Source organism: Cavia porcellus, unplaced genomic scaffold (genome assembly GCF_034190915.1).
Source record: "Cavia porcellus strain 051 isolate PalLab524CR breed Dunkin Hartley unplaced genomic scaffold, mCavPor4.1 scaffold_43, whole genome shotgun sequence".
Classification (NCBI taxonomy): Eukaryota; Metazoa; Chordata; class Mammalia; order Rodentia; family Caviidae; genus Cavia; species Cavia porcellus.
The window spans coordinates 1880678-1904096 of NW_026947526.1; positions in this window are offsets into that span (position 1 = coordinate 1880678).

Genomic DNA, 23419 nt, shown 5'->3' on the forward strand with positions numbered 1-23419 from the left:
TGCATGTTGTGTAAATAAACTGATCCTTTACAAGTCATGGAAATAATGCCTGTGGGTGAGTCTGCAGTGGCAGAGGTGTGAAACCTCATGCATGCAGGTTTCTCAATTAAAAAGAATGACTCCAAATAAGTGCTACATGGACATGACTTCCCTTTGGCACTGCACTACAGCAACCTAGATTTACTGATCCACCTCAGTAAACCCAAGGCAAAACCCACCAGATGATTTAGTCACCCAAATGTGAGGGTTCCATGCTGTGCTCCCTGCTTGATGCTGCTGCTGGTTGACAATTTCAAGGTGTTTCTATCCCACAAGCCATCTCTGCTCTTCTCAGCTCATGATTGCCTGCGTGTGGATCAGACTATGTCTTTACATAAAATCCCATCATGATTTCAGGATGGGTAGCAGTCTCTTGTTTACTGGAAATTATTTTTGAAGTTTCGGTGTAAGACTCCTTAGACCATGTGCTTAGCAAGTTGAGGGGAAATGAGATTGTTTGAAGTAAATGTAGGAAACTCATTTGTCAGTGGCAGATTCAGTTGGTACTGAAGCCCATATGTTATGGGTAAACAGGCATGAGTCAGGGTTTGCTGTACAAAATGCTGGAAGGCACAGCAGTGTCCCCAAGTTCAGTTTCTGCTTTGCTTCCCTCCTTTTACCGAGGTGGAGAGTAGATTCTCAGCGTTCAAGCACCTAGGGTTTGAACTACAGTAGAAATCTGTAAAAAGTTCTGTCAACTGGAAAGTGAAAACACAAGGAAATGTTTTTTGGCAAAATGCAGTGCTAAATATATGCTTAAATAATCAAAGAAGCCAGGAAAAAATAAGAACAAAAAGAAATATCAACAATAAGAACCCAAAAGTTTACCAAATCAGAAAGGAAGAATTAAGAGGTGTCTCTCTTTCCTGAGGACACAACGTTTCATATAAGAAACTTAAAACTCAACTGAAAAACTTTTAGAACAACCTGACAAATAACTTCAGTTTCAAGGTACAAAATCCACAAGTCATAATCGATTCATATCTATGTGCTTCAAACAAACTGCAGCCTGAAATACAAGGAACACCATTCATTTAATAATTCATCGAAGAGAATTAATACTCATGTAAAATTTGAACCAAACACACCTCTTTTTGGAAAATTGTAGAAATTGAAGCAATGAGTGAAGTGGCACTAAGAGAAGAAAAGACAGACTGTGATGGTGGATGGGAAGAATTCATGTTGTTATAATGTACATGATACCCAGAGCAACCAGGTGTTCAAATGCCATTCCTGTCAAAATATCAGTGCCATTTTCCTAGAAATAGAAAAACAATATGAAATTTCAGATGGAAGGACAAAGAGTCTATCCTATAGCCATGGAAAAAATATTAAAGTTGGAGGCAACAAAATACAGAGTTTTCTGGTATATAATAAAGTGACAACAGTCAAAAGGGTCCTATACTACAAGAACTGCACCACAGATTAGAAAGGCCAGCCCAGTAGAGAAAAACTCATACAGTCACCAGGAATTTTGTTTTGTTTCTCCCTTTTCCTTCCCTTCCCTCCCCTCCCCCTTCCCCTCTGCTTTCCTTTAGTTTTCTTTCTTTTCCTTTTTCAGTTTTTGGTCAAGTTCTTCCTGTGTAGCTCTGGCCTAAGCTGAACTCAGAGTGTGTTGCAGGCTTGTCTGGAACTCCCAGGAATCCTGCTGCCTCAGCCTCCTGAGTGCAGGCATTGCAGGCATTTTCAACATTCCATGCTCAGCCAATGAGTTTTTAACAACACTATGATGAAACCAGGTCTGGTGGAGTGTCTTGTAATGCCAGCAGTCTGGAATGCTGAGGCAGCAACATCACAAATTTAAGGACAGCCTCAGCAATGCAGCCACTTATCCAGAACCTGGATGAAAATGAAAAGAATTTTAAATGTGGAAAACCATGGAGCTAAGTGAAAATTTCAGTATACAATCCATAGAAACTGAGTGCAAAACAAAAAAACTTGGAAAGTCCAATGGTAGAAAAAATAATATTTTACACTGTCCTGGGCTTCTGGAGAGCAGTGTGCCCCAAGTGGCATTAGCTTTCACACTTTTCTTGTGGTTTCACTTCAAACAATCATGAAAAATCCATGAGGGATAAAAAAAAAAAACAGAATGTGCTTCAAGGACACCAAGCCTCAATACCAGTGCAGAAGGCATTTGCAGTGATATTCTGAAGCGCATGATGACCACAGTTACAAAACAGAGAATCTCCAAACAGTGTTAATGGGATTTTCAATCCTACTTACTTTGAAAAAAATTGCCAGTTAGGAAGTTGGTACATAGCTTAACTAGATATACTCTCTCTGCAAAGTGTCTAAAGATCAAAGCCAAATATTTCATTCTATGAATGCACAAAATTTTTGCTAATTATCAACTCAAGATAATACTTGCAATCGTAGCACTCTGGGAGAGGGAGGAAGATTGAATAAGGAAAGGTTTAAGCCTGGCCTGGGAAACTCACAATCTTAGTGAGACCATGTTTTAAAATTTGTAAAAAAGATTAACACATTTTACAAATGTATGGAAATATAGATCATTAAGAAATCATTGTGCACAATACAGTAGCCAATGTCATTCTCTCATTATTCTTCTGTATTTTATCCTTCTATAGACTTAACAATAGCATCTTTTATGTGGTCCTTATTAATATGTACTTGAGTTACATTAAAATAAGACAAGAAATTCTTTTCAAAAAACAGTAATCCTTTGCTCCAATCCTACTTCCATATATAAAGTTAGTACAAAAATAAAAAGAACCATCAAATGCTCTTTATACTAAGCTCTCCAAACCTGAGTATATATTCAGTAGCATATCTACATTCGTCTCAGTTAAAAGGTCAAAAAAGTTGAAACAGTTCAACTCCTTGGAAGTAGATCAATGTCTACCTCATGGTAAACATAATGCTCAGTGTGCTGACTAAAGTACATATGTAAGAAAAATTCACCAACATTTGATTTGTCGAGTTATAGATGGTTTTTGTGTCTTTTTAAACCTTTTCAATGTATTTTTTTTATTTTGATTTATTTATTTATTTTTGAGACAGGATTTTGCTAAGAAGTTTAGGCTATCATTGAACTCACATTTTAGCCCAGACTGACCTCAACTCATAGCAATCTTGCTGCCTCAGCCTTGCAACTTCTGACATTAGAGATGTTTACTACCAAACCTGGCTCTCATTTACTTTTTAAATTATCTCCAAAATAAAATTACCAAGGATAATGTGATATTCTCATAGTTTATCGGGTGAGTTTTACAAAATGAAATCAGAAAGCACTGAAAATGCACTGAAGGAAATTCAAAATCCTCACCAACAGAAAACACAGTGTAACATAACATAACATAACATAACATAACATAACACAATATAGCATAAAAAACACAGCCAAATAAAGCAAAACAAAATAAGAAAACAGGGTTGGAGGTTTAGTTCAACAGTATAAGTGCCCACTTGGCAAACCTGAGGTCATAAGTTCAATCCTCAGTACCAAAAAGAAAACAACCATCTCTGATTTTAAAAAATGTTTCTAAGTGTACCTTAAGAGTTTGTAAGCTAAACACACATAAGACATATAATCTGGCAATTTCACATCTAAGTATTTTTTCTTTGAAATAAAAATCTAAGTTCACTCAAGACCATGTATAAGAATGGGGGTGGCAGCTGGCTTTCCAGGGCCAACCCAGAAACAGAAGAAATGGGATCACTAGATGGGTGACAGGTGAATGAACAAGTTGCAGTTGGCAGGTTCAGCCCCATAAGAGTGTGTGGTGGCTCCACCAGCAATTAGCAACAGTATGTAGAGAGCCCAGCACAGAGATGCTGCTTGAAGGAGACCAACCAAGAGCATTGAGTCTGAACAAGCTCAGCACCATCACCTCTAGGAAAGGCAAACTACCCAGCAGGGACACAAAGCCCATGGTCCATTTGGGATGGGAGAACAGGAAGAGAAAACAGTGACCATGAGACAAATTACCCATGAGGGATGCCCATGTGTCCTTCATCAGGAGAGGGTGATGATGTCCACGGCCTTGCAAAGTCTCTCCTTGCCCTCACCACCTGCTGTACTTCCTCAAGGGAGGTCATAGTACGGAGCACTACAGTGTGTGGCTGAAGTAAACATGAGTAAAACTTGCTATGAATCCTCCTTTCCTGGACACATGGGTGTTATAACATGAAACATTTAATATCCTTCAAGGAAAATTATTATGGGCATTCTGGGAACATCTCCATGCTCCTTAATGATAATGAAATGAAACTAACTTAAGTCCAGAAAAGACAGTCAAAATAAAATTTGAGAAATCTCTAAATGAAGAAACTGTGCACCTCATCCTCAAGGGAAAGGATCTTATGGATGAAAAAGTCTAAACACACACACATTTTGCTAGTTTTTTAACTTGCTGTTTGTAAGGAGGACACAGATTAGCTCACAATAAAAACAAAGGAGGCATCAGAGGGGGGCCTCAACTGTGGACCCCAGCAGATGACCACACTTCCTTGGTAACAAGTCCAAACAGAACTCTGAAGGCTCTGGTCACCAGGCACTGAGTTCTGGTGACAGTTGGCCTTAATAGATGGCTGGCTTGAGAGAGTGAACAAGGAACATGCTATGCTGCTTTCCCATTGATAGTGGCCCCAGGATCCGGACCCCGTATCAGGGAATCACGTGAGAACATATGGAGAGGATGGTTCACTTGGTCCAGATGATTCAGGAAGCTCAACTGGAAACACCCAGCTGTCAGCAGCTCAGGACAGGACTCATTGGCACCCAGAGGCACCCAGAGATAGGAGGAAGCCCAGAACATACATCACTAGGCTCAACCCCCACCCACTCAGAGACACTGAGTCCAGGGCTAGTTCAGATACAGGGAAGTCAAGTTCTCACTTGAGCAGCCCCGTGGGACTTGGCCACCTGTGTATTCAAGTTCTGGCCATGTGCAGTCTCGGTTTACAACACTGAACTGTGGGGTGCCGAGTGGATCCAGAGTGCAGGGTCACTGAGGATGAAATGGTGGATCCATGGCAAGGGATTAGCTGTGGCCTTGTCCCCATGAAGATGTGCTACAGAGGCTGTTCTGATTCCCAGGGATCACCTTCCACGCCCCTCATTAACACACACATGGGGAAAATTGTTCTGTTCTTTGGAAAGGAGATTGGAGTCACTCTAGGGGTTTCAGGATATGCTCAGGACAGGAATTCTTTAGGGATGGCAAAGTGTCCATGGTCCACAGGTATCATTGGAAAGTGGGTGGGTGTCATCAAGCCAAAATACACATGAAGACACCCTGAGTGAAGACACTTTTCTGAGTATTGTCTATGATTTTGTAAGCAGAACACGGGCAACCACTGCCCTTTTGAGTTTTAATGTTCTTTGCAGGCCATAGAGTCAGCATTGGCAGCAGAACAGATATAGTTCACCTGAAGGAAGTCTTTCTATGTCCATGACCTGCCTTAGAAGTAGTTATAGACCATCTAGGAGGAGTTCTACAGAGACCAACAGAAGTGGGCAGCAGATCTTTGCCTGACCTAGACACTGCAGAAAGGTGGGATAGACATCGATGACTCCTCACTTGTCAGATATTCATGGAGCACCAGCTCTGAGCCCTTGAGTGCAAAGACATGGCAGATATCAGTCTTTGCCTTTGTTGAGCTGACCTGCAGCGGGGAAGGGCAGGGAGAAACTGTGTCATGGTTCCCTAAAGAAGGGAGTGGTGTCATACCACTAAGCAAGGACTGCCTCCCACGGAGCATTCTGTCAGCCTCTCAGAGTTCCCAAGGCCCACACTGCCACACTGTAGTTGGGAGAGGGTGGGAGTGGACACTGAACTTTCTTGGCTAGAGACCCAAGTGCCTCTCCCTAAGGTAACCTCTGTAGGTAGTGTTAGAAGAGAGGCCAGACCTCTTGCTTTGCTAACTCCCTGTCTGCTCCAGGTCCACATCTCCTGTCTTTGACTCCTCACTGGAGCTGAACTCCAAGGTGGATCCCCAGGCCTAGCTTCTCATGGACCAGCTTGAGCCTCCTAAATCCTTGGCACCTAATTCTCAGGGTAAGGAGCCCTGGGATGTGGGTTGTGGCCTTGAGAGGATGGAATGTGCTAGGGAACTCAGCAATGTGCCCAGATGATGGGAGACACAGGAACATGATCCCCTCAGCAGTCAGTGTGTGGACGCAGTCTGGGAGGCTTTACTGGGGCTGTGCTCATGCACACAGCTGCCTCTGACAGGCAGTGGGAAGGTTTGGCCCTGAGAAGTCCCTGGAAAGTCAATGATGTTTTCTTCTCCTGAAACTGCAGAGGCAATTCCAGTGCATGCTGAATTTGCACCCACAGAGCTCGTGCCAGCTCCACCTGTAGCTCCCTCACCAACTCTGACCCCACAGCAAGAGCAGACACATGTTTTCCTTTCTCCACCAGCTGAAGAGCTGGATCTCCTGGTGGCTCCCCAGCAGGAGTCATCTCTTGACCTCTACCTTCAGGCAGCTCTTGACCCACACCTGCCATTCCCCTCTCTTCCAGATTTACTTATTATTCTATTAATTATTATTCAAGTCAGGGCTGCCAGTGATTGAATCATTGTAAATGAAATTTAAGGGTTTATTCTTGCTTCAGTTGATGAGTTTGGTATGATTTAGTGCATTCTCCATACTGTGAAACCTTCACCAGTGTCCACTTCCAGAACATTTTCATCAACTCACTATACAAATATATTTTCTTTTATTTTCCTTCCTACTACATCCAGGCCACCACTCATCCTATGTCTTTGTAATTTACCTGTCCTACTTTTTCCACATCACTGCAGTTATGTTTCTCCTCTGCCTTACACTGCTGTAAGTAACTGTTTATTCTCGCCTTGTCTGAGAAGGGAACATCCAGACAGACTATATCAATTTCTCATTCGTGTATTCATGGACTCTTGGCAGGGCACAGAAAAAGAATTCAGGAATTTTTTGTAGTTCTTAGGATTCTTTGTTTTCTTAATTATGTTCCTGTCTTTATAGACATATACACATCAAAACTGCTCCACGTTTAATTACATGTAGGTCATTTCATGTCTATTTCATATGAAGGAGACTAACACACTTTCTTTTGTTACAGAGCAGCACCATGGGAGAGTCACCCTCATGTTTATACTTTAGATAATTTTAATGATAAATTGTTAATTTTAATTTATGAGTGCTTAACCGGAAAAATATCACAAAATTAAAGTATTGTAATTGTAATACAACCATTAAAATGTGAGGTACTCTGTGTTTCCAAGGAAAGTCTATAACCCAGTATAGAAAGTGCAGTGTCACAGGCCGCGTGTCCATTGAATTCCCCTGTGGCTTATTTCCATACAATGTCATTAATATGGCTGCCTATGTCCTCTTCTCTAGACAGAGTAAATTTGCATAAAGTCTGGGTCAACATGTCACCACCTACAAATTTCAGTTCTTACCCAGTAGTTCAGTCAAAGAACAAGACACATGAACATAGCCCAATTAAGAAAAATGAGGCCTTGTTTACATAAGAAAAGAAACATAATGGTCAAGGAGGCAAACAAGTGGGAGAAATGAGCACTGGGAAACAGCAGTGGCATCAGGTCCCAGATAGTAAAAACAGCCCAGAACTCGAATCCACCAGGATCCTGGCAGGGCTGGGGTAGATGGGGGGACCCAAGAGCTCTCCATGACTCCTCAGGAGCTGGGGTGCAGTCTTCAATCACAGATCTGCTGTGTCATGGTGTAAACCCCTGCAGCCTTCGCAGAGGCCAGCTGATTGGTTGCTCCATGCTATAAATGCTCCAGGCTGAAGTTACTCCCCCAAGTCCTGGCTGCACTGTGCTGCCACTGGGGGCTGGGCAGCAGGAGAGGTTAGGTCACTGATTCAGCAGCCACTAGCTTTCCCACAAAGAAATAGCTGAGCATGTGGATGCCCCAGTGTGAGCTAAGTTGTGACTCCTGAATTCTATGGATGATAGAAAGTTTTTCCATGGTCTTTGAACCAAGTGAGCCTATAAAGAGTCACAGGTTTGGGGCAAGGTATCGGGGACAGTGAGTGGTGAGTTCTAAGTCCAGGCCTTGCCCTGCCCAATGAACTGCATGTGAAAATGGCAAAGTGAGGTAACCCGAAGATAATGGCCTTAGTAGGGATGGTATCAAATTACAGGCAGGTGTGGATGGGGACAGTGCCCAGGTGAAGAGAACTCCATGTCCATGTGACCCTCTAGTGCCTCATCCCCAAGCATGCTAGAATCTCCACAGTAAAGGACTATGGATGTTATTCCATTCCTGATGGACATTTGAGAACCAGTGCCCAGAGAGGGACAATGCCAGTCCCAAGACACAGGACATGGGCAGAGTGAAGAGGATGGGGGAGAAATCCAAAGGAGAAAGACCTCCTAGCACAGGACCCGGCCCATTCCCAGAGGCATTAGAAAAGCAACCCCCAGGCTCCTGGGACCTGAGCCTAAACATGTGGGACTGATTTCAAGCAGCATCCCAAGGGATACACACACATGTGCACAGACACACACACACACACACACACACACACACACACACACACACACTCACACACACAGACACGAACTAACAGTGATGCCATGGGCACCCCCTGGGTTGCTCAGAGGAAAAGTGATCTGATTTATTCAAGCTACATGCCTCAAATTCTCACCTTATTCCTGGGCTGAACTAGGCTACCACCAACACAGAAAAGGACAATACGTCACTGGCCACCCAGAAGGTGGAAGGCTGGAGGAGAGGGACAAATCACTGCAGAATGTAGTGGAAAAAAAGACCCAGCACTATATCCCAATAAAGCAAGGGCACACAGAGGTCAAGGTCACCACATGGGGGCATCTGAACAGCCTCACTGAGATGGAACTGATGCCTGAACCTGAGACATGCAGGCCCTAATGCTGTACAGAGTTGAGTCTGTGTGGCAGAAGACAGAGGCCCAACCATTTATAGATTCAAAGTCAAATTTTTCTTAGTCAAGAAAGAGATGAGAAGCAAGAACAGAGGGCCTGGTGAGAATAAGGGAGGGGAGGAGTGGGCGAGGAACAGGGGTGGGGGCAGAACCTCACATCTGCTATAGCACATCAGTGACCACTGATGAATGCATGGCTGCAAACTTAGGTACAACAGGTAAACTTCAGTTCTCTCAGGTTCTATGGGTTAGGAATTCAGGTGGTGCTGCTGGGGGACCCACCATAGTTTCTTCTGACCAGGCTGCAGGCTCAGTGGAAGCACAACTGTGGCAGCATCTGTTCTCAGGCTCTCTCACTAACAGGCAGGAACACAGTTAGGATGAAGGTCTGATGTCTTCTCTGTCTGTTACCCTTTTTCTCTGCAAAGAGTGAGCCTCTCCTCAGGGAAGATGGCAGAGATAGTCAGAGATATAGAGAGGAAGACAGAACAAAAGAGACAGGAAGGAAGGAAGAACAGAGGAGGGAGAGAGCAGGAGATTAGTCAGTCATTTTATGTGTGAAGTTTGATAGTCACATCCCATCATGTCTGCCATGTTCTGTTATTAAGAACAAGTAAGGAATTGGGGAGAGAGCTCAGGACAGAGCACTTGCCTACCATGTGTGAGGACATGGGCTCAATTTCAGCCTGGCTAATACAAACCAGAACAAAAACCACTATGTGTGACCCATGCTCAAGGAATGGGCTACTCAGGAGGTGGCCATGAGAAGGTGAGCTGTCAGCAGTTGAGCATGCTTGTCATGGTTGTGGTGATTCACACAGATGTGAATGTAGGCACAGTGCTGGTAGATTTGGGAGTGCATCTGCATCCATAGTGCTTGCTTAGCCTGTGTGAGGTCTGAGGCCACAGCACCAATACATAGAAGAAATTGAGATGCTTAGGGAACATAATGATGGCTGATCTGATGAACTTTTGCCCCCTCATGATGCCATCAGGGAAACATGTCCAGGAGTTGAGTGTCATTTACACCACCATACAGAAGGATCTAGGCCTGTGTGCAATGTGCTCACCTCCCTCCCAACTCTTCATGGATTTCACCTCTAATTCTGTACACTGTGTACACATGACACCAGCTCACAAGCTTTATAAGTGTCATCTCTCACCTCTGATGATGTCCCTATGAAGCAGATGCCAATATGACTTCCAATGTTCAGGGGGACACACTGGAAAGGACCTGAGAGGCATGGTGTCTTTTCTAAGTTGACAAGGGAAATAGGAAGGAGGAGTTGGGTCTAAAACTAGGTCTTCTCAGACCGGGGACTCTGGCTTCATTGTGGTTTTTCCTTTCCCATGGGGAAGCTTTGCCTCCTGCCATGGATCCATCACTTGGGTGTAGCTGCTGTCTTCACTCTGAAGGACGCTGGTCAGTCATTCCATGTGCTTCCATGGTATCTAGAGCAAGAATCTCTGGGGGATGCCAGATAACCCAGTTCCACACAGACATTATGAAGGGAGCTGGTGGGTGCCTTAAATCATCTGTGTACCAGGCATTGAACATGATGCAATTACCAGAGCAGATACAAACACTGGTCTCTTGTGCTTCCATGTTATGAAGTCCACACAGTCACCCTGGAGATCAGACCAGGTACTACCCACATTATGGTGAATGTGCCTAACTTCTTGGCCTCTGTACACAGGGACATAAATAGGGGAAAGGGAGAGTCACAAAGGCTCACAGAATGGGGTTATGCATCAGTATATGAACTGAAGGTGGAGGAAAGGCAGGCAGGACACACTCCCACTGTCCACTCACTTCTCAGATAGTTCTAGAGCAGCACCCTGTGGAGCACCCATGATTAGAGTAACACTGCAGACTCCACTCTCTTTCTCACAGAGGCAACAGGCCACAAGGGTGGAAAAGGGAGCTGCATTTCAGGCTTCTTGCAGAGTGGAGGACAGGTGGTCACAGCATTAACTAGGGACCTTTGACAGCAAGTGAGGGCTGATTATGGTTAGTGCACAAGATACCCTGGGAGGACAGTTTTGGAGGGAGGACAAACCTGTAGTGCTGCTTACACCTGTCCTCTTTGGGATTGGAGTTTCCTTACTTCGGTCCTGGCAGGTGCTGCTGAGCAAGGTGCGACAACCAGCCCAACCTAATCTGATTGAGTTGGGCCAAGCCTAGCTCACTGAAAATGAGAACTACAGTGAGATGGAATTGGTCTGGGTCTGTTGGTTTCTGAGGAAGACATGGGACACTTTAGAGGGAGAAAGATTCTCAGACTTGGGGACTCCTGCAACCCAGAGGAATGCAGAAGAGAGTGGGGTGAGGGAGAATGGGAAGCTTTCCTGGGATGCATTTGTGCACAGAGCTGTCCCTGACAGGCCCCGGGTGGTTTTGGGTGGAGCTGCTGTCTTCACTCTGGGGGCCTGCAAGGAGCAGGGACAGTTGGTGATTTTTCAAAATCAGGGCTGGTACTGAACTGAGCTCAAGGTCTACTTAGAGATCTTGTGCCTGCTCCACCTCCAATGACCTCACCAGCTCTGGGATCAACCTGAAAATCAAGGGCAGATACCCTGTCTGGTGGAATTCCAAGGCAGGTCTGTCGCTGGCTCCATGGAAGGTGTCCTGAGCTCCACTCAGGGCTCCAGTCCTGCAAAGCACCTGCCCTTTGCTTCCCCTTCCCTTTACCTCTTCTATTTCTCTCAGTTTTCATTTCTACTCTTAAATCTATAGTTCTTTGAAACATTAAATTCTAAGGTAATTTTAATTTTAAGTTAAGATTTCATTAGTTTCCACATGTTCAGTTGAGTCACATGTAAGCACATCATCAACTGGTACAGACTTCACATCTGTCTAGTTCCAGTTTTCTGCTCAGTGTTGGACCCATCCATACCCCTGTTCTCTCATGCTAGTCACCACCCAATGCTGACCTTTCTCTCACTGTGATTTACTACCCTGGGTCTTTTATATCAGTGCATCAGATTCTGTTTGGCCAAACATTCCTGGCGGAGACTGCCTGCTATTGCTCTTTGATAGAAGAGAAAATCCTAGAGAAACAAAGTCTACAGGGAAAACATAGAGACCATTGTGTATGTATTCATCTTTTCATGTCAGAAACAGTTTTCCATGATTTCAGTGATAGAAAGGGAGCTACCAAGGGCTGATTCATTGCATTTGAAAAACAACAATAATGCAAAAACCACAACAGTAAACTTTTCTTTACAACCAATAGTCACATAAATGGTTTCCATTACAATTGTGAAAGAGGTCTCCTGAGTTCATTTTGTGAGGGAAATGACAAATTTTTCTAACTCAAAGAGAATCACCAGACATGGCTAAAAAGCACAGAAAACACTGAGCCTTCCAAACTTGATTCATGCAGACACATCCCTGAGATGTGCTGTTTCCCCATCCACTGAAATCTTTTAAGGCAGGTGCTGAACAAAAATGGGGAGAACATGGGGGGCAGAACACAGTCCTGTCCTGCAGCTCCCATCAGATCTATACACAGCCTTCCCTAGAACACCTAGGATGAAGAATAGAGTTTTCTGACACACAGAATGCTGCAAAAATATTCAAGTGTTTGATTCACAGTCCTGTCTGAAGCAGGAAGGAACTGGGACCCTCCCTAGCCTCCATTTAGAGCATGCACAGGAGAGCTGTCTGGAGGATGCTGTTCACTGCAGCTGGGTGAAACCCTGCCCTGGCTCCAGACCCACAGAGGTGCCGGGCTAAGAATGACAAACTCATGGCACAACAACTTTTCCCCAGGGCATCTGGGCATCTCCAATCTGGCACCTCCCAAAGCCAGGGACAACACTGGGAAAGCGCATTTGGATGCCTGGGTGGCCAGTCAGGTGAGGGGCAGCCCTACCTGGCACAGCTGTTCAAAGTGTGTCCCTCTGCAGCTAAATCTCCAGCAGATCCCACTCATTGCCTTCATCAGCTCTGGCATCAAGGATGTCACACAGAAGCACAGCAACACACTTTAAGTTTACTCAAACTAAATCATTTAGCTTCCCTTCTAGAAATGACTGAAAATGCACACATCTGGAAAATCAAGGCTGAGAACATTACTCTGCATTTTGTAGAAATAAACTGACCCTTTACAAGACATGGTGGTAATTCCACTGGGTGGGTCTGCTATGGCAGAAATGTGGACTCTCATGAATACAGATTTCATAACTGCAATAGAAAAATTGCAAATAAATGATGCATGTATGTGACTTTCTGTTTGTATTGCACTGAAGCAAGGGGATCCAGGCAGCACCTAGATTTACTGAGCTTCCTCAGTAAACCCAGGGCAAAATCCACCACATGATTCCATCACCCAATTGTGAAAGCTCAGCAACTTGGTTCCTGCTTGCTGCTGCTATTGGTTGACAACTTTGAGGTGTTTCTATCTGTGCCAGCCATCTCTGCTTCTCTTAGATTCTGTCCCCAGGGTGTAGATCAGACTATGTGTTTACAAGAAAGTTCCATCATGATTTCAGGAACAGTGGCACCCTCTCATGTACTGGAAATAATTCTTCAAGTTTGGCCATAAGAAACCTGATACAATGTGCTTGAGAGGAACTGAGATTGTTTGATATAAATTCAGGAAATTCATTTTGTCTGTGACAGACTCAGCTGCTCCTGAAGCCCATAATTTTGAGGTAAAAAGATATGAGTCGGGGTACTGGAAGGCACAGTAACGTCCCCAAGTTCAGTTTCTGCTTTGCTTCACTCATTCTACTAAGCTGCAAAATGGATTCTGAGTGTTCAAACACATAGTGTATGAACTGCAGTAGAAATCTGTAAAAACTTCAGTTAACTGGGGAGTGAAAAGACAAGGAAAGATTTTTTGCAAAATACACCTCTAAATATATGCTTAAAGCATCGAAGAAACCAAGAAGAAGACAAAGATGAAGACAAAGATGAAGAGGAAGAAGAAGAAGAAGAAGAAGAAGAAGAAGAAGAAGAAGAAGAACAAGAACAAGAACAAGAACAAGAACAAGAACAAGAAGAACAAGAACAAGAACAAGAACAAGAAGAACAAGAACAAGAACAAGAACAAGAAGAACAAGAACAAGAAGAACAAGAAGAAGAACAAGAACAAGAAGAACAAGAACAAGAACAAGGAGAAGAACAAGAAGGAGAAGGAGAACGAGAAGGAGAAGGAGAAGGAGAAGGAGAAGGAGAATGAGAAGGAGAAGGAGAAGGAGAAGCAGAAGGAGAAGGAGAAGGAGAAGGAGTAGAAAAAAGAAGAAGGAAAAGAAAGAAAACAAGAAGTAATGCCAATGTGTGGGGTTTTGTCTCCAATGTCTCAGCCTCATTTACAAAGGAAGGAATCAAAATTTGCAGAATGGAAGTGACACTGTGGAAAATGGACTTTGCCCAAAGGCACTGAAGGAGTGTCTGGTCCACTATGAGTGTCCAATCCATGGCAGAGCCTGGAACCTGGTGGAGGCTGAGGCCATGACTCAGGAGTTGAGGCCCCTAGGGCTGAGGTGGCAGAGTCTTTGCTGCACCCTGATGGCTCTGCCTTATTGGGCCTGCAGGGCAGCACCATGGATGGAGTCGTGGAAGTGTGTGTAATTCAGGAGGTGCTGGTTCCTCTGCATGCTGCACACTCCCTGCTTGGCCTGAGCACAGGAAGATTCCAGTCCTCCTTGCTGGAAAAAGAGACTCTGAAGAAGATTCTGGGTGTCCTGTACAAGACACAGATGAGCACAGTGACTTCTCAGGTAGGGAGGGCAGGACACCCACCACAGCGGGATCCCCATGGCTTTATGTGTTGGGGTTTAAAAGTTAGCCATGAATAATGTGTTGCTTTTCTGAATAAAAAGACTCCTTATTTTATATATCTATAAAGTGAAGCTTGAATGTTCATCTATATGCTTATCCTACGTTACACATAAAAGAAAATTAAATCATCCATTTCCACTCACATATTCAAGAAAATACCAACTATTTATTCTGAACTGAATTGAACAGAAGAGAAACAATGCTGATGGAGCACCATAAACAATGCAATGGAAAATAAAATGGAAAAACCATAAAGGCATCCCTGCCAGGATGAGAAGTCTGCCATTGACCAGCTCCTCTCTCCTGTCCTCACCTGCTGTGCAGGCCTGTGTCTCTTCACTGCTGGGTGGAGAGAGAGCCAGACCAAAATCTCTCTTCCATCTCAGGAAAGATCAGGGACATGGCCAAGACATGGCCTTCTTTTAGCATTTTCAGTGGCTGTAATTTATAACTAACTCAGCAGCTGTGCTGTGGAACATTCATGGTATCTAATTGTCCACATTTTACCTGATTAAGAAGAGAATACTGTGTCTGTAAATCTCATCTTTATAATGACCCTTAGGAGTGGAAGTTCCAGGTTAAATGTATATACGATGAAATTGAGGGTCACAGATTTTTCACCTGAAGCCTCAGCATAGAGTTAGGGCCTGGTAGATGAAGACTGAGTCTGCTCAGATCTCTGTGGAGATCTGAAGTCAGAGAGATGGTCCAGGCAGAGGTTCAGGACACCAAGCTCCTAGCAGGAACCATGACTAAAAAATGCCCAGTTCCAGGCTGCCTCCTCCATCAGTGAGTTCTCAGGAAAGCATCACACACTGCACACTGGACAGGGGAGAGCTGGAATGGTTCCAGAGATCTTTCCTACATGCCTGTCTCACTCAGGGGAGCTCTGTATGAGAAGGCCCGTCTGTTACACACCCCAACATGACTGAATGTTTTCCACCCAGGTGCAGATCTGAACTGCCACATGTGGACTCACCATAGCTATGGAGCAGGACAGATGCTTACAGGGAGCAGGTCAGGAGATGGGGACACTGCAGGCAGGTCAGGGTATGAAGCCTTAAATAAGAGACCAGGCCCTCACCAGCCCCAGTTTCCTCCAGCAGTAACCACACCATGCAAGAGTGTGCATTAAAAACTGAGTAACTGAAAGGAGTTACTCACAAAATTACATATTACAGAGATAGTTTGAAGACACAAAAGTAAATGTTAGCATCTGTAAGTAAAATGACATGTGACCCTTAATGGATATGTGGTGAGCATTGATGTCCCGGAACCACACACATCAGAATGAAATAGTCTGATGAACAGAGCAATAAGGAGCACAGGCAATGGGTAAACATCACAGGTGCTTAATAACAACAACAAAGAGCGGGTACAATAAGTGCGCTGGTGAAATTTATCCAGTATATAATAAAGAATAAATACTGATCATTTTTCAATTCTTTCATCAAGTTGAAGGAAAAACCACCATCAACTTCTTTTAAGTGACAAGTCATCCTGAGAATGAAGCCAGACAATAATATGTTAAAAATAAATGAAAACACTTTGTTAGCTAATATTCCTAACAAATATACACAAAAGTGTTCAGCTAAATATTTGCCATGTTAACTCACTAGCATATTCAAAATGAACCAACATGATCAACACTGGGCTCAATCTCAGTAGTGCAAGAATGGTCCATCTCACAAAAACTATTAAGTGTCACTTGCCACATTCACAGCATAAGGTACAGCTAACCCCTGAAGACATTTGGAAAAACAGCTTTGAGAACCACAAAAGTTCTTTCATGATAAAAATCATTCATAGACTATATGTAGGGGGAATGGACCTCAGCACAGCATGACAAGCCCATCATTGACATGAGGCTCAGAGGCTGACAAGCTGCAAGCTTAGCTTCTAGGGTCAGGAAGAAGACAAGGCTTGTAACTCTTTTTAACATACAGTACTCAAAGTCCTGGCCATAGAACTTAATCCAGAAAGAGAAAGCAAAGACTTCCAAATCAGAAAGGAAGAATTAAGTGTTGTCTCAGTTTTCCTGAGGGTGCAGCATTCTGTATAAGAAATTTAAACTCCATTGACAACCTTATAGAACAAATTCATAAATCACTTAAATTGCAGGATACTTGAGCAACATGCCCTAATCAATTCATTAGTATGTACTACAAACAAACTGTAGCCTCAAATACAAAGAACACAATTCATTTCACAAATAATCAAAAATAACTAATGATAAGGTTAAATTTAAGCAAACTCACCTCTTCTTGGAAAATTGTAGAAATTAATGCAATAAGTAGAAGAGCACTAACAGAAGAAAAGCCATACTGTGATGAGGGATGGGAAGAATTCATGTTATAATGTACATGCTACCCAGAGCAACCAGGTGTTTCAGTGCCATTCCTGTCAAAGTATAAGTGCCATTTTCCTAGAAACATAAAAATATGAAAATTCACAAGGAAGTACAAAGAGTCATCCTATAGCCATAGAAAGAACATTAAAAGTAGAGGCATCAAAATACTAGTTTCCAGGTACTATAAAGTAACAGTAGTCAAAAGGGTTTTACACTGGAAGAAAAGGACACAGACTAAAACTGCTAGCCCAGATGCACCAAGTGACAAAATCACTAGGGATTTTATTTCTTCTTTCCTTTCTTTTCCTTTCCTTTCCTTTCCTTTCCTTTCCTTTCCTTTCCTTTCCTTTCCTTTCTTTCCTTTCCTTTCCTTATCTTTCCTTTTCTTTCCTTTCTTTTTGTTCCCTATTTTTTTCATTTTCTTTTTGTAGGCAGGGTCTCCCTGTGTCATTGTAGCCTGAGCTGAACTCAGAATATGTTGCAGGCTTGTCTGGAACTCCCAGGAACCCTGCTGCCTCAGCCACTTGAGTACAGGCATTGCAGGCATATTTGCCATTCCTTGCTCAGCCAATAAGGTTTTAACAACACTATGATGAGACCGGGTCTGGTGGTATGGCTTGTAATCCTAGCAGTCTGGAAGGCTGAGTCAGGAGCATCACAAATTCAAGGTGAGCCTCAGCAATTTAGCCATTTATTAAGGACCTGGCTCAAAACAAGAAAAGTGTTAAAAGGTGAAGACAAAGAAGCCAATGCAAAGCTCTGTATTCAAATCCTAGAAATTGAACAACAACAACAAAAAAAAAAAAAAAAAACCTTGCAATTGACACCAGGAGGGAAAATAAATTTTTACACTGGCCTGGCCTTCTGGAGGGGAGTGTGCCCCAAGTAGCTTTAAGCTTCCCAACTTTCTTGCGATTTGACTTCAAACAATCATCAAATTCCATGAGGGATCAAAGAAAAAGAGAATGTGCTTCAAAGACACCAAGCCTCAATCCTAGTGCAGAAGGCATTTGGAGTGATCTTGTGAAGTGCCTGCTGACCACAGCTAGAAAAGCAGAGAATCTACTAACAGTGTTAATGGGATTTTCAGTCCTACTCACTGTGAAAGAAGCTGCAGGCTAGGAAGGTGGAAGACAGCTTAACTAGAGTGACTCCTTCTAAAAAGTGTCTGAAGACCAAAGCCAAACATTTTATTGCATGAATACACAACATTGCTACCAATTGCCAACTCAGGAAAATATACACCTGTAATCCCAGCACTCTGGGAGTGGGAGGAATGATGAGGAAAGGTTTAAGCCTAGCCTGGGACATTTGGAAAATTAGTGAGACCATGTCTTACAATTTGTACCCAACCAAAGCTTTTACAAATGTATGAAAATATTGATCTTTAAGAAATCTCAGAACTCACTGAACAAGGTACATTAATCACTATTAATCTATACTTATTTTATCTCTTTATAGACTTAAAAAGTGTATCTTTATATGATTCTTATTATTATTTCAAAATAAAATAGAAGTCCTTTGCTCAAATTTTGGTACTAAATGCAAATTTAGGACATAAAAAAAAACCAGAATGATCAAAATCTCTTCATACTGAACTATCTAAATCCTAAAAGGATATATTTAGCAGCATATCTGCAGTCATCTAAGAAAAAAGCATTTAAAAATTTAAAGAGTACAAACACCAGGAAGCAGATCAATGTCTCCATGATGGTAAACCTTATGCTAGGTGTGCTGACTAAAGTACACATGCAAGAAAACCTCACAAAGATTTCTGACTATAAAGTCTATTTTTGACTTTTCATTTTTATCATTTTTTTGCTCTCTTTCTTCTTTCCTTTTTTCTTCAGACAGGGTTTTGCTATGCAGTTCTGTCTGGCCTTGATCTTCCCTTGTGGCCCAGGATGACCTAAAACTCACCACAAACTTCCTGCCTCAGCCTTCGGAGGCCTGGAATGACAGGTGTGCAACAACATTCCTGACTGTGTTTTTGCTTTAAATTTTCTCCAAAACAAAACTCCTCAATGTTTTTGATATTTTCAAAGTTAATCAGGTTGGTTATACAAAACCAAATCAGAAAGTACTGAAAACACCATGAAGGACTTTCAAAATCCTCACCAACATATAACATAATATAACATAACAGAGCATAATATAGTATAGCAAAATAACACAAAACAAAATAAAAAAGGAACCACATAATTCTGCTTTAAACATCTGCTTCCAAAGATACAGCAAGAATTTCTAAGTTATCCATAGACCAGCAATATGATGCATTTTCTTTGAAGTAAATGTCGGTATCCACTGAAATGCTTGTGTAAGAATGAGTGTGGCAGCTTCCTTTTGAAGTCCAACCCAAAACCATAAAAAAATGGCCATCACAAGATAGGTGACAGGTGCATGTGCTTGGTTCAGCCACATAATAGTGGGTGGTGGCAGCACAGAGAGTCCAGTATGGAAACACTGCTTCAAGGAGACCAACCAAAGAGTATTACAACTGAAAAGGCTCAGCACCATCACCTCTAGGAAAGGGAAACTAACCATCAGGGACACAAAGCCCATGGTCTGATTGGGATGTGAAGAAATGAAGTGACAGCAGCAGCTAGGAGACAAGTTCCCAAGGAGTGATGCACATGTGTCCTTCAGCAGTACGGGGTGATGTTGTCACCTCCCCTCGTACGCACCACCTGCTGTCCCCCCTCCCTGGAGGTCAGAGTTTGGAGCACTACAGTGTATAGCTGAGTTGAACATCTAAGGATGAATAAATAATCATTCCTAAGCACGTGAGAGTAAAACTGGCTATGAATCCTCCTTCCCTGGATATATGGTGTTTATAACATGAGACCTTCACATTGTTTGGTAAAATTATTATGGGTATTCTGCTTCCTAATGGAACTGAAATGAAACTAACATAAGCCCAAGAAAGGAAGTCATCCTAACATTTGACAAATCATTAACAGAAGACAATGTGTCTTTCATCCTCCAAAACAATGGATCCTTTGGATGGACATTTGTGTTTGGCACCCAGCCTGACACATCTGAAGCATCTACATGTTTGCTGCACTAAAATTTTCAAAGTGCAGCAAAGTCTAAATGTATACACAGTTTTCTAGCATTCTAACTTGTTGTTTCTAAGGAGGACATAGATTTGTTCCACAACAAAAAGAAAGGTGATATCACAGAGGAAGGCCAAACTGTGGACCCCAGTAAATAACCTCACTTCCTTGGCGATAGGTCCAAACAGAACTCTGAAGGCTCAGATCACCAGGCAGCTTGGTCTGGTGACAGTTGGTCTTTACAGACAGTTGGCTCAAGACAGTGAGCAGGGAAATGTTATGCTGCTTTCCCAGGACACAAGATCCCAGTCTCAGGATCACGCATAGGTAGACAATGTGGGAATGGCTGAAAAAATGGTTCACTCATCCCAGAGCCTTCAGGATGATTGCGGGCAAACGCCAAATGACAAGGGCTTTAAAGAACAGGGCTCACTGTCCCCAGCCTTCTGGCACGCAGAGGCAAGAGAGAGACCAGGACAGGTGTCACTAGACTCAGCCACAAGCCACTCAGACTCACTGAGTCCAGCAGAGTAACATTAAGGCCTGACCACCACTGTGAATCCCCCTACACAATTCCTGCCCTAAGTCAAGTGTGACTGGGTCTGAAATGGCCTGAGGGCAGATCCTCATGGGCAGGTTCAGGTGCTGGGAGGATGCAAGCCTGGACCACTGTCAGGTTCCCACCCAAGACCGGGCTGGCGGAGCACAAGGGCAGCACCCTTGTTTAACCCACAGTCTCCAGATTCATCTTCTGTCTTCCTGAGTAGAAATACGGGACATAGTGGTCTGTCTTACAGAAATATAAGATTATCTGTGTTCACAAAGTAAAACCTGTGTTGTCTCAGAGCCTCAGAGCCTCAGAGCCTCTGGCTTCCTGCCAGAAGCTGTGCTCTGCCTCAGCAGAGTGGCATATAGGACACCGGTCTAGAGGCAGTCACAAAGCTATGTGTTCCATGGCCTTGGAGCAGACTCTGGGAGCCACAACAGGTCCTGGCTCAAGCACAAAGTGTGTGTACAGAAAGGACTATAGAGACTCTCAGATGACAGAGAGTATCTTTGGGTCAGTGCTACACTGTACTTAACTGTCAGCATTTCATGAAACTCTAGCCAGGGTTATTGACCCTCTGATTATCCACGGAAATTTTAAAAATGTTTTCTAAGGAAAGTAGAAAAAGAAACAGTTATGTACAGCTATGTTTCACTGCAGTACACTGACAGCTCTGAACCCAGCAGACAATGTCATGAGGCTGGTGATATGCACATCACCACCTCAATAAGGCCAAAGTTTCTACAAATGCTGGAGGTAAAATATGGAAATACTTTAACAAAAAAAAAAACAGTTGAAATAAAATATCCTGCATATGCACTTAATATATGAAATATAAACTAGGCCTGGTGGCTCTTGTGTGGAGCCCAGTACCTGAGACACTAAGGCAGGAGAATTGTTTGAGACCACTCTGGGTTATAATGTGACCTCAAAGCCAGCCTGAACTTTATAGCAACATGCGCCCTCAAAAAGATAAATACATCAAATCTAATGAACATAATAGTGTACTAGTGATGGCCTTGTTACATTAGCATCACTATCATATTTATACTGACCTGTAGTCTACTGGAAAAACTAAGTCACAGCCAACTTCACAATAAAATATCACACAGTTTATCAAATGGAGTACACTAGTCAGTATTTGTTGTTCGTAATTGGTATTTGGTGGTGATGGAGCAGTGCTTGCTGCTGCTCTCCACAGAAAAATGACTATTGCTGCAGTAACAGGAATCTGCATGAATCACTGCAATATGTCCTTAACTCTTTGGAGAAGACACCCACTGAAGGAGGCACTGCACTAATGAGAATTACTGATTTTAGTCTTTTGAATACTTTAAAAACTGACTTCAGTAGTAGTTGACCCACTTACCTACATTTCCACCAACAAGATTAAATAATTCCTTTTCTCCTGTAGTCTCCTGAATGTTCTTTAGATGTTATGGTGATTAGTGCTCTCTGCAATGAAATGATGTCCCTATTTGAATTTCTCTATTGGGCAAAAATGCTCAATAGTTCTTCAGGTATTTCTCGCAAGTTGTACATATTCTGAAAAATGTGTTCCTTTCACGTTCCTATTGGTTTTACGTGTAAGCTGTCAGGGAGTAACAGGCAAAATTTCTCTAATTCTGTAGTTTATTTCTTCATCCTTTTGTTTTGACTTTTTTGTGGCACCTATGGTTATGAAGGAGGATTAAAATTTTACAAAGTCCTTTTTACTTGTTTTGTCACCCTATCTTATTTTCTACACAAAACAGCAGCAATAGCATTAAGAAAAAATGTTTTTAATACTTCTACCTTCTGAACATGGAATTTCTGGGTCTTTCATGTTTCACTATGTTTTACTCAAATAGAGGCATATTTGAGACTGCTGCACAAATTACCAAAAAAGTACACTTCCTGAGTAAAAGAAAAATCACAATTTGCAGTAGTGATTCTTTTATCCTATCATACAATTATATTCTTGACGTCAACTTACTTGTTACCTTAAACTTCAAATGCAGGCATAAAAAAACTGTTTCACACTCTGCTAAACCATCTAGCAATTGCTTCCCAAAGTCAGCTTCCAAGCCATGATCATCCCATCTCATTCTCTCCTGATTCTTGAACTAACGAAATCATCTTTAGCCTAATCTTTATAGTAACTCCTTACCAATGCAATTTTTTAAATACAAAATGATCAAAAATTGCATAATTTTTGTGAGTTTTTATAAAATAACAAGGAATATAAAAGTGACAGTTCTACTGTATTCAATACAAGAATGAATGGGTTAAATTGACAACTGCCCAAATGATGCTCAGGATGGTCACTGCATAAACAAATGTGTTTCCCAAGTGATTCTCCGGGATAACTGCTAGGTAGCCAACCGATAAAAGGACAACTACTGATGTGCAATTGTGAGTATTAAAAATTATTGATGTTGGGGAAGAAAGGGAGGAGATCTAAAGCATTGAGCTACATCTGCAGAACTTGAAGATATATTTTGAGTCAAGGTCACACTAATTGTGTAGGTTGGACTCAACTTCCTCTTCCACTAATTCGAGCCCCCTGAGGTGTTAGGATTACAAGCATGCATCAACTGGACCAGCAAGATTTACTTTCATGCTAAAATGAGAAAGTGCATGTACTCAGGATATATGTCTTATAGATTCAGTATTCTATTATTAGCTGTAATACAAATTCCAAATATTCCCATTGATGGTAAGCAGAAATATGCTGCAGGGGATCTGGCCACATGCTGTAGTGCATAGAGG